This window comes from Harpia harpyja, chromosome 8, assembly GCF_026419915.1.
Source record: "Harpia harpyja isolate bHarHar1 chromosome 8, bHarHar1 primary haplotype, whole genome shotgun sequence".
In the NCBI taxonomy this organism is placed as follows: Eukaryota; Metazoa; Chordata; class Aves; order Accipitriformes; family Accipitridae; genus Harpia; species Harpia harpyja.
The window spans coordinates 10,975,605-10,988,134 of record NC_068947.1 but is presented as its reverse complement, the minus strand read 5'-3'; the positions used below and the strand labels follow the sequence as shown (position 1 = coordinate 10,988,134).

Sequence of the window (12,530 nt, the reverse complement as noted above, 5' to 3'; positions counted from 1 at the left end):
TTCTGTTGCTTTTCAAGGGCATGATCATATTTCTCCTGATGTGGGAGAATATATCTTCCCTATCGAGAGAAAGCTTCTACAGCTCTCCAGCAGTTGGGAAGAACTGGCTGGCTGCCCTTCCCATCCGAGAGGTTTAAAGACGACTCAGTCTGTCTACCTTCACACCAAGTTACCTCAGGAGGCTTTCCACTCTAGCAACTGCAGCTCAAATGGCAGAAGCACCCTTAACATTTGCCTTTTCAAAGCATCATCTAAATTATTTCCCTGTTGATTATCTTACATGCTATTGCAATATTTTTTTGTTTGTTTCCTTTAGTAAAAAGATTTTCTTCAGCAGCAGAGTACTTTCATTCTCCACGAAAGGTGAGAGAGCTGTACTGGCAATTAAAGACACAGGACTCGTTAGGAAGTTGGTAGCACAACTCCCAGTGACTTCAGCACGCCCAGGAATGAAACCCAAAGCGCGTGCAAATCACTGCAGGTATCTGTAGTGCAGTAGCACGAACCTAAACTGTAACATCCACGGCAAGCATACCCATCTGTAGCTCAGAAATACTGTCCTTTTCCCGGCAGCTGTTCCGAAGGCTGATGTGAAGCCCGGTCCAAGGTGCCTGCTGTCAGCTGCTGGGATGTTATTGAAATAGGTATATGGGAAACAAGTCAGGGTTGTTCAAACCAGCCAGAAATTGGGGGAAACCAATTTCAGAAACCAAGGTGCTGTGTGTATATATAGCAAAGACACAATCCTTTGAAATTGTGCAGTGAAAAGGATACAGTTAGGAACATACTGCAAAGGGAACAAGAACATAGTTTTGCAGTTTTGAAAACTACTTTTTGAATAAGTAATCCAGTTCCCAATTCAGAACTAAAATAGCCTTCCTGTTAGTGCAGTGCTGCAGTCTGTCACAGTTGGCAACGAGAGTTTTCCCTTTCGGTCGACTCTGGGTTTAAGTAATAATAAGAATATGCCTGAAGTGCAGATTCTGTTCGCAAAACGCCTTTTTTGCACATGATTTATTAAAGGGCTGCCCCATCATTTCAACATTGTACAGTTACATGTTTTTGTAAATGCCACCTAATATGAGGTGCCATTTGAAACACGAGTGCATTTTCTACCTAAGTTTTGGTAAATGTATCTTGGGTGTCTGCTCTCACTCCCAGAAAGTCATTTGGTACTTAATCACCTGGCTAATTAAAGGTCTGATTTCAATTTTTCTTACAACTGGTGACATAAATCAGTAGGAGCATTACTGACTTCAGGCTTTTATTTACTTTGATTATATTACTAATGAAAACTTTAATATTACTTAATGAAAGCAGATGCCAGGTAAAGCAGTGGGAAATGTCCTATTATTCAGTTAATAGGGCTTCAGTGAGTCAGCCAAAGGCTGCCGCTCCTGGAACAATTTAGAAAAAGTTGATTGAGGAACCCAGGGAAGTTTGGGTGGACCCAGTGTCGCTGAGCAAGCACGTACAGTCAACCAGCACCGGACAGCAAAACGCTGGGGCACATGAGTGGCAGGGAGGAGCTCTAAACCACATCTGGAGATTTCTGCGAGCAGGCATTTCGTGAGACAGAACTGCAGTGTCGACTGTGGTACGAGAGACGGGTTTTGAAAGGAGCGGGAATGACCAAAAGTGCAGCTGATCCCAAGGTGAACCAGGAGCAGTGCAGCAAGGAATCTCAGCCATCAGCGTGTCTGAAATAAATAGAAAAGTTCTCAGGAAAAATTGCAGAGATCAATGTCCAAGCAATCCTGTGCATGATGTCTGAGTTGCTTATGAAGGAAACCAATTCTTTTGCTGAATTCAGCCAGGCGTATGAAACAATCCATCAGATTTGGAATGAGCTGTTGGATTGATTAAACACAAATGTAATTAGCTCTTTCTCTTTTGCTTGATGCTTATCATTTAAAATGATGAGGAAGCAGGAGAGAGCTCTATTGAAAAACTACTGTATTACACTTGTGAAAAATGCATGGTTGTTCTGTTTATAGACTGCTCCATAGCTGTAATCTTGAGAAACCAATAAGGAACTTTACCATCAGCGAAGTTAAATAAGAACAACCTAGTCATTGTGCCTTAGCAGTTTGCTTATTGCTGTAAAAACACAAAGTGCTAGTATTTATTTGTAAAGGATCTAGAGTGCACTACGGGCTCCTGTGACTAAAGGAGCTGTCCTCCAGTGTAATTTAAACTTCCTTGCTCATTCGTAACCACAACCACAAGGTTAAACTGACCTTCTCTGTTCTTCTGAGTTTCATCCCTGAAAAATGCACTGAACTCCCACCCCTGCCAAAACTAAGGATGTTCCCTTCACATCATTTTTAAGGCCAATACAGAACCCTGTCCCAGGTATGTGACTAAGTCTTAGTCATGTAAACAGAAGTTTTTAATTTTGAATGAGCCAGTATGTGTCCTTCCTTCTCTCACCTTATGACAGATTTCTCTCTTGAAATCTATACCCTAGTGGTATGAAAATTAACATATCAGCCTCAATCCTTCTCGATGACACTGCAAACACCCAAACCAAAAGAATGAAAAGCTTGAAGGAGATACAGTGTTCTCAGACCACTACAACAGAGAAGTAAAACATTGTATGAGATGTCAGAGCAGGCCTCGTGAAGGGAGCCAAGAGCTCCAAAGAGAAGGCTCTGTCCTCTCTGCTCCTTGAGTGTCCGGGATCTTCCAGTGTGCTCTCCCCCTGGGAAATACCAATTCAGGAGCATCTGACCCAGTGCAGAATGTTTGACTGTGATAGGCAGTCAAGAAAGTTGTTTAGAGATGTTCAGAAAATGAGATTTTAAATTTGGGATTTGGCAAGCACTGCTCTGACTTCTTACTCTTGAAACACTCTGCTGTGGGACTAGCATCAGAGGTTCACTAGTAAGTCAGTCCAGTGGCATCCAATTCCCAAATAACAGGATTGAATTGCAACCCAAAGTTAGGTACTGACGGAGACTAAGCCCTGAATAAAAGTTAAATATATGTATATACACATGCATGTGTATCCGTAGAGAAAAAGCTACTGTACTGGCTGCACTGACACGTCTCATCTAATGGCTGTCATACAGAAAGGGGAAACATACTCATGACAAACAGGCACATATTAGTTATTTTCAGGCCCCGTGATGTCATACTTTTTTTTCAGGCACTATCGCACTAAGTTTCTCTTTCTTGAGTTTCTTTTTCCTCTAGAAGAAAAAGAAACTTAGCAAGTGCTGCAAAGCACAGTCAATCAATGCCTGGATTGTGTCCAACTTACTCAAGTACATGAGAATGCATGGGAGAAATGGGTTGATTATTAAAAAGTCAAGCCTTATAGAAAGTAAAGGAAAAATATCAGCAGCTATTTTAGATGTTCTTCTTACTCTCAGTCCTTTAACCTGATTGTTTAAAGGCATGTTAAACTAAGTGTGAAATGTAGTTATCATTTCCATTACAGTGCCAATTTAGTGTCAATAGGAAATTCATTGTATCAGAGACAAGATCTTCATGGGTTTTTTAAAATAATCTGCAGCAAAAGCATAATCCATCACCATTCAGAGCGGTGAGGAAATTTTTACAAAATCGAGAAGGAAACTTAAAATGCCAAATACCTATGTTAGTGAGCTCTGGCCTATGATTTACAATTAAAACATCTGAATGTAAATGGTAATGAAATGGTCTTGAAATATCTCCAAGCACCTCTGTGTCCTTAGAAGATGCCGCATATATGTCACTCAGTATAGGAGAGCACAAAAAGTGTTCACAGCACCAACCTTACCCCATTCTGCTAGACTTGTTCTCTTAACATGAGCAATATGATTGTTTTTCATTCCTTGTCTTTCTGGTGCCAATTTCATAGTTAAAGCAATTAAGGCTACACCAGGTGGGACAGCAGGGACCATGTGAAAAACATAGTCTAGCTATGGGTGATGCAATAGGTCCATTTATCAGCTTCAGCCTTGGTATCAAAGGGGACTGATAAGGCAGAAGACAAATCATGGTCCTGCATCTTCACTTCTCAGCTGTGAGCTCACAGCTGAACTTTTGTCCACATTTAGAGAATCCAGCTCCTCTTGGCAACTTCTCATTCTTGCTCCACCCAGCCCCTTGCCTGCTAAGGTGTTATTGCAGTGTGCACTAGCAGCTAGCTACCCCAAGTTCCAAAGCATCAAGATGAGGCCATGCAGGCTTCAGCACAGGCTGCCACCAGAGTATAATGATGAGAACTTGCATTTTTATTGTGAACAGTGTATTAAATGCCCATGCTAGTACATCCTCACTGCTGCTACCAGTGCTAGCTAGCATAGATGTGCTATCCCTTCATTTTACTATGTAAATAGATTCCTTCCACATCTCCCTTCCTCCCACTGGCCCTTCCATATCACAGCAGGATTTTGTCACACTCTTAACGTATTTTTTTCCCCATCCTCATGTTTTTCTTTGAAAGCGCTCATTGCAGGGAGTGGTGGTGCTGAAGCCTGGTGTGACACCATCTGTTTAGCAATCCCAGCCTGGTTTCCAATAGTCTACCTGAAATGGATGGTTACTCCCGGGCTTTCCTTCTGCTGGAGCGCTGGCTGAGCAAGCCACCTTGCTTCTTGCTGGTGTCAACACCACAGCCTCCCTGAGCACATCAGTAGGGAGAAAGTTTTATTTCACAGCCAACACTTGCAGAGTTTCTATCAACTTCTACAGAGCCAAGATTTCACCCAGGATATCCCTGCTTCCCCCACAAAGTATTGCATAAGCACACATGTAATCCCAAGGTGGGTGGTAGGATTGGTTACTGCAGGACCCCTCTATGGCCACACCAGCTTTCTCCAGGCCCGAGCCAGACCGCATGCACTGCAATGATGTAGCCAAGTCTTGCATACCATGGGCTAGGGCAGCAACAGCAGAGAAAACTTTGCAGCTGGATGTAGCCCTCCTGTTAGTGGGATTCTGTTAGTGGGATGGAAGATGAGGGCTACGCAGCTGCTGCAACAATGTGTGCCCCAGGAAGCGTGCGATGCGCAGAGTAGTGCTGAGAGCTAGACCTCCTCAGTTATTCAGCCCACGCAGCGTAAAATAAACCCTAGGGACATATAGTATGGCCTTTGCTAGGAAAGGAAAGGAAAAGATCAAGAACAACAAAACCCCCATATGCTGAATATCTCCTACAGATTCCCCCACAGCCTGGCACAGTGCAGTGCCAAACTGACCCACTAACTACATCCAAACAAATCTCCAAGCGCTGGGCACCAATTCATTCTGAAAAGTGACTGCTCCTGGTTTAGGACCAAATATCCTTCTTTCCCATTAATGCTCTGTTGTTGGCTCCATCTTTTGCCATCATAGACCATGAAAAGCGAGCAGGAAAAAATAGATCTCAAGGAAAAGTTAATAGCACGATATGCTAATTAGCAAGTGTTCCTCGGAGTGTTAGCCCCACATAATAACTACTGACCCATTTGGGTATATTTTCAAATGCTCTTTCCTTTTTGGTGTTGGCTTGTTCTGCAGCTTTGGATTAAGCAGTTGCCTTAAAGCCTTCATTTTAAAGCATGTGTTGCACTCACCCATCTGGCAACTTTATGTTGTATAATACAAGGGAGCGCACAGTATGTGGCATAAATTACAGACAAGAAGAATGCAACAGCACAGCATGTAGGGTAAATTAAAGCAAGAATTCTTCATGGCCCATAGCAGAGAAGGACAGAACAATTTTGCATCATAAATACAGGAAAAACATGTGTTTTAAAATGAGAATTTAAAAAAAATATATAAAAAAGATATGCCCTCGGAGGCAGGCAGCTTGTTCCTAGTGGCAGCAGCAACCATGCAAGACCACATAAAGGAATAAAGAAAGGGGTAATGCTAGATAACAAGAGGTAACAGATTGCAGTAGGAGGACAAAGAAAGAAACCAAATGCTGAGATGGAGCAAGCCCCAGTGGACTTTTAAAAACAAGAGCGCAAATTGAAAATGAAAGGAGCAGAAAGCACACACAGCTCTGAGGATGGAAACCATTCTCGTCGGTTTTTGTGGTATGAATGTATGTAATGCACACCGTTTGTTAGTAACATAGCACTTAACGTCAAAGGGTTCATAAATGGTATCTACTGACCATGGTCTGGTGAACTCAGCATAGCTCCAGGAGCCAGGAGTTTCTGCTCTGAAGATGCAGAAATGCTGACCATCCTGTGCCACCCTCCAGCCTCTGTACCATCATGTGGACATATATATACGCGTGTGCGTGTGTGTGTGCATGCACACATGCATATATAGGGGAGGAGTGGGACAAATTGGGCTCCCGAGCAAACTCTGCTTGCTAGCACGCACTAGAGCAGTTACTCTGTGCCTGTCCTGCCCAGTCCTGGACATCCTACTTGTTGTTGTAGGCAAAGGGCTGATCCTGGCTGCAGGATCCTTCCTAGAGTGCTTTGCTGTCACCAGGCGGTTAGGACAGGTGAGGTTTGCAGCACCCCAGAGCAAGGGGCACGGTGCAGAGAGCGATGTGGTGGCATGGAGCTGTGACACTGCACACTGCTTTCTCCTACTCAGCACCGAGCTTGCAGAGATGGGACAGGTGCCACCTCCTCACATGTGAACTTCCATGGCAGCTTACGCCAACCTAGGGCAGGGCTTTTGCTCTTCCACTGTCCTGCCATGGCCCTTCCCTCGTGCCAGCATTGGTGCTCATATTGCTGCACTGTGAGTCGCTTCAGGGAGCTAATTCTGCTAAAGTAACCTTACCAAAAAAAAGGTGATCCTACTCTTCTCCTTGCTGGGATGCAGTTACTCAAGCCATGAGCCGGCTAAAGCCACCAAACGGGCAATCAGAGGTCTGGATTGGAGGTGTGGGACCGTGGCAACTTCAGTTTAGATGAGGTTAAGCTACCATGGAACGGTACTCTGGCTCTGTTTTCCTTTCCCACCCTGAGTTGTTTTTGTCAATTTAGAGTATGTTTTTCTCAAGGCAGGGAGTGTTTCCCATTATGTGTTTGTGCATTGCCTAGCAAGTTGGAACCCTGATCTGAGGTGGAAACTTGAGGCCCCACCATAGTACAAATAATAAATGTAACAAAGTGAAGAACAGATGCATTCACATATGGTGTATTATAATTCAGACAAATAAAAATTCTTATGGTGTATGTTAAAATCATTCTATATGTGTCACAGTTAGCATAAAAACTGAAAACAAAAACAAAACCGTGAAGAGTCAAGGCATCTAAGAGTACATACCCTACTTCTGCATCCACAAATACAGATTCCTCTGTGCCCAGTCCTCATTGCCAAGGAAATGATCATGCAACAGTGTCCTGTAACTTTAGCATTGCCCTGGTTGTGCTGTCATTTTTTTTTTTTTTTAACATTAATTTCAGAATTTCTTTCCAGCCTAAGCAAGCATCTCCCTAGCCTTCCGGCCCCTTGACTGCACATACACGCATATGGGGCTGTACATAAAATGTCTACAACGTCCTCATTTTGCATCATGCCCGAAGAGCACACCATTTTTGTCTTTTTGAGAATGTGGTCCTTAATGGCAGCATCATCCCAGGGCAGTTCAGGTTTCATTCCCACTGGACTGGGAGTAGGGATCATCATTGTGACAGAGGGTAGTTTTTCCTACTCTGTGCTGGCGTTGGTAATACTAGCAGCCACAGCTATTTGCAAAGAGGAAAGTTATTTGTGGCAATCTCTGGAATATAGAATTATTTAACTCTTTTGGAAGAGGAACCTTCAGATAAAAGAAAGAATGAATTTTTAGAGAGTTACAGCCACATGGTAATCCTAAGATGAATTATATAAGATGTCAGGATCTCATAGGCTGACAGAGATGGAAAAAAATTCTTAAAGCATGTCTGTAATAATTTTTTTAAAAATCACACTAATTCATACTTTGCTATGTCAATTTTCAGAAAATTCATTCTGTATATAACAAGTAAATGCTGTAAATTTTGGAAGGTTGCTTTATATGCTTCAAAAATAATTAAATTATTTAATTCCTGTTCTAAGCACCAAATTCACATCAGGCTATAAATTCACAAGCTTTGCCTCCATGATAATTAACATTCATAAATATAGACTTAACAAGGCTGCCTTTCAAAAGGATGATGCATTTCAGGAATACAAATTTACATATACAAACTGGATACACCAAACCCAGAACTTCTGACTTCTTGATACTGAGGTCTACCAATTTGCATCCTTGCACTAATCAATGAAGCACTAAGAAAAAAAGCAGTTTGGACAATTGCCAAAAGTACATCACAAGGAAGCATAAATCAAGGCACTAGTCCCCTATGCCAAGCATTCATTAGTAACTAACGTTAAATTGAAGTGAACCTTTTTACAAGCAAGAAAAATAGGCAATCCTGGAAATTGTTTTACTAGCAGCTCTTTATCCCCCTTTTCCTTTCCTTGGCAGCTAGAGGAAACACAGTCTAAGCAACACATTTGGCACCAAAGATCTTATATAGTTTCTACTTCATTAATGGATTTGAAAAATGTGCAGAAAATAATATGCATAGATAAGATACATAGTGCCAAGCAAAAGTCATCACTCCCCACCAGCTGTTGCCCAGAAGCAGTACATTTATTTAATAGGTATTTGTGATTGCCTTCTTTAGACACAAAAATTAACATTTCTACATCAGTCTCAGCTATCTGCTTGAGAAATCCATTCTAGCACTTAGATGTCAAGCACTGATCGTACAGAGGATCACAAGTAGTGCTTGGACTTAAGTGCTGGTTCTAGCAACTTGACGATAAGATAGAGCTGAAAAACATCTAGTATTTCTTCATTCAAACCAAACTGGTTCTTGCCAATACGGTGAAAATCTGTGGGATTAAGTAGTTGAAGAATAGGGCCAGACTCTCTCTAGCCAGTGTATGAACTCAAAAGTTTATTTAGGTTGGTGGAGCAGTGCCAGTTTACAACAGCTAAGTATATGATCCCCACAATCTTTTTTCCTTTTAAAACAGTCAGAATTAACCAAGATAAACTCTTCAGTCCTAAGCTACTGGTTGCCTGAGGAAATATTTTGAAAGGATTCTTGCCCAAAGCATGAACACCTCAAAAACTAACTTCTGGGCACACATTTGATGTATTATTAGAATTGCTGAATATCCTATATAATATGAGCATGTCCTGCATCCTACATGAAAAAAAAACATGTAGCCTGCAACTTTCTGGTACTTTTGAAACAACTGCTCACTTTTCCAGCAAAGCAGTTCACATGCACTATTGGAAGTGCTAGCATGCTATGCTAGATTTATTTTTCCTGGATTCTAGCATGTAAAACCTGGCAACTTTACGTCGGCAAAGGACTGCAGGTTCACCAAAGCCTGCCGTCTGTCTGAGCCTTAGCTCTGCTTAATGTGGGGAACACCCTGGTCAGCACCTTGGGCCTCTGTGGTCTCTACCGGCACCATGTCAGTACAAATAACCGTGAACAGCTCACCGAAGGCCAGCAGAAATCAACCTCCTTGCTTCAGAGGCATTCCTTACAGAGAACAGACTTGATCAGGCCTGCCCAATATCGCCTTCTCCCTCTGTCTCCCCACAGCGAATAGTGGGATGGATTAGCGAGAGGCCAGGGAGGAAAAAAAGCAGATCATAGCCTGCTCTGCAAATCACTGGCCCAGCTACTCTTTCCATGTCATAGAACAGAGTAAGGCAATGGACGTGTGGCCAAGGGGAACACCAGAACAGATGTACTTCTGAGACACAGCTCCTGATTTAGGTCCCTGCTTTCCTCTCCAGCAACACATACTCAATAGCATGGTGGGTGCTGGTGGTACTCTCTTAAGCTGCTTAGTTCCTCCGGAACCATACATCAGCTCTGCCTTTCTTCTCTGCACAACTCCATTCTCTTTTCTTCATGTCTCCCTGCACTGCTGTTTGGACATCCTTACTCTTGCAGTGAAGACCATCACCATCCACTTGTTACTCCCTTCTCTGATTTTCTCACAACCATCTTTCTACAGTGAGAAGAACATGGTGTCTTATGGGCTCCAGCTCCCATCCAGCTGGCTTTATCCTTTTAAAATTCTTTTTCTCTAACGATCTTAGCTGCCCCCCTCTAATCCTGGAGCCCTTTTTTGGACTCGGCATTAATCACCGTGAAAAAGAGCAACAACAAAACTTTCTCCAACCCTTTTCTTCCATTTGTACACGGTCGGCAGAGTTGCTCAGTGCTTGGGATCTGGTTCATTTGGTGAACTCCTAGTGAGTCACCAGGCGTACATGCCGCAACCCTCTGAAGGCATTTAAGCCACGTGCTGACCTGCTCCAGCCCTGCGTGGCTGGTGGGGTCTCGGGGGACTGCAGCAGATGAGTCCACAGCCAAGGAGTCAGCAGCATGGTGATGGCTAGGAGGAGCCGTGGTTTGGCAGGAGCTTCTTCCCTGAGGCTCCTTGGGCGGCAGCAGCTGGCTGGGCACCGAGCAGCCACGCTGGCCCTGGGGTCACACTCCATTTTACATCTGTGTGTGTGCACGGGCAGAGCCAGTCTGTCTGCGAGCAGGAGAGCAAGAGCCTGAGCGGGTGCATGTGGAGAGGGCAGGGGGAGAAAGGGGGTGTGTATGGGGAGGAGCTGTTTGAAAAAAGAGCTCATAACCATGGTTATGTGTTCGTACACATGTGGATCTGTAGGAGAAGAGAGAGACCAGCTTGTACGCTAGGAGTGATAGAAAAGTTTTCTGATTTTGATTTCGACAGTTTCTCCGAAGATAGCTCGCTGCTTCTTGAGCAGTTCACAGAGTAGCTGAATTATTTCTTTTCCAGGGTAGCACTTTGAGAAAAGCCTTTCTGTGAATTTTTATGGTATTTTTCTACTCGCTGTGGTATTCACAGATGTTAAGGGAGGTGGGAGCGAACAGGCCCTCTAAATCCATAATCACTCTGTGCAGTTACATTAATGAATGTCACCATTGATAAGTACTGTATGTTATATAATCAACCAAGCATTACCCAAACACAGAGCATTTTTATGTGACCCATCAGAGCTATAAGGAGACATTTTGGTGCCGGGAGTATGTCCTCCACTCCCCACTCCCGCTAGCACTTTCCCAGCTCCAAAGCTCCTTCTGGCCACCGCTGCTGCCTGCAGGTCCTCATCTTGGGTTGTAACCACAGTGACAAGAGCTGCTACCGGTCTGTTGCATTTCCCCCAGTTCAAAGTACGCCCTTCACCCCGCTGTGCCACTCCTGTCCATGCAAGCCGTGCACCCTCCTGTAAACTGAGTCTTCCCTCTCCTGGGAACGAGTCCTTGGTCTTGTGTTGCAGCCTATCCGACTTGAACAAGTTCTTTTTGCATGTACTTATTGTGTGACAATAGACATCTGAAGTATCTTCCAAAGATGAACAATCAGCCTCTTCCACTGCAATCAAGGGGAGATTTGCCAACAGCTGTACAAAAATTGGGCTCAAACCCTCATCTGAAAGACAGATGAATAAAAAATGCAACAGACATTGCTGCTGAAAATAGATAATTTCTAATTCCCACAGCTCTCTCTTTGTGGTTTCAAATAAGCCTTTCTACATTAAGACTACAGTTTTCAAACCAACAAAATTAAAAAACCAAATGTTCTTTCTGAGTGTTGTTTCAATTACGTTTCCATGAGTGTACATACGTTTGATGTGTGAATTTTCCCATTAGATTCAGATTACTTTGGTCTGGACACCATTGATGAGGCATACCCTGTACAGTGGCAGTGGGATTAGACCTCTCATTTTTACATCTGAGGGACCAAAGGAAATGAGTCAGCAAATTGGCAAGGTCCTGTCTGATTGCAAAACTGCTGAGCATTATCAGTCTTTGGGATTCAATACCTATCCCCATGCCTTGCGGCTCCAGATCATTCTGCTAAACGTTCATGGTTCCAGGGTCATGAATAAGCAGGTAACTGTTATTATGTATGCTACTCCAGCACAGGGCTTTTTGCATGGCCTATATATGCATTTTAAGGACTGACTGTTAGTCATTATTAAGAATCTTTATTACTCCTGTGATCGAATTGGCTGCTGCCCAGAAGCATTAAATTCATGTAATAGATTGATGTTACTAGCGGCTTTTGAGTTAAAGCAGACACCACAAAGATTGTCCTGGCCACAAAGAAGCTTGTGGAGGAAATCAGAAAAAGATAACTTGGAGGAGTAAGATTTGGGGTAGCCTTTCAAGAAGCAGGAAATCATCTTCTTTTCAGGGTAGAACTTGAGCCATTCACGAAAAGGACTCTATGTTCGTGCTGCCTGTGGCTGGACTCGATGGTTCAGGAGTTTTCTTCCACTTCTGTGCTCCCTGACTTCCACCTTAGGTGTGCTTTAAGCCTACTTTGTGCAGCAGGGAACCCAAAACAGGCCAAGATGGACTAAGCATTTATTTTGCTTCTTTTCTTCATGCTCGCCTCTAACGTTCTTCATCTGCTATGGGCAGCAAGTGTGAACCATATTGAAAAAATGAAACGTCAATACAGAAATAATACCGTTTTTCAGGGACGATGTAAAGAGCAGGAATACAAACTGAAGTCTCAACAGGAATGAGCGTTCCTAAATT

At 43.2% G+C, this 12,530-nt stretch overlaps 1 long non-coding RNA gene across 1 annotated transcript in view; it reads right to left on the bottom strand.

Annotated features, from left to right (window-relative positions):
* Positions 1–491: 491 nt before the first annotated feature.
* LOC128145266 (uncharacterized) overlaps positions 492–12,530 on the bottom strand; it is a 27,793-nt gene continuing 15,754 nt past the window's right edge. Inside the window, exon 3 of the long non-coding RNA XR_008236402.1 lies at positions 492–1,700. This is a non-coding gene — a long non-coding RNA (uncharacterized LOC128145266). The remainder of the gene's footprint in view (positions 1,701–12,530) is intronic.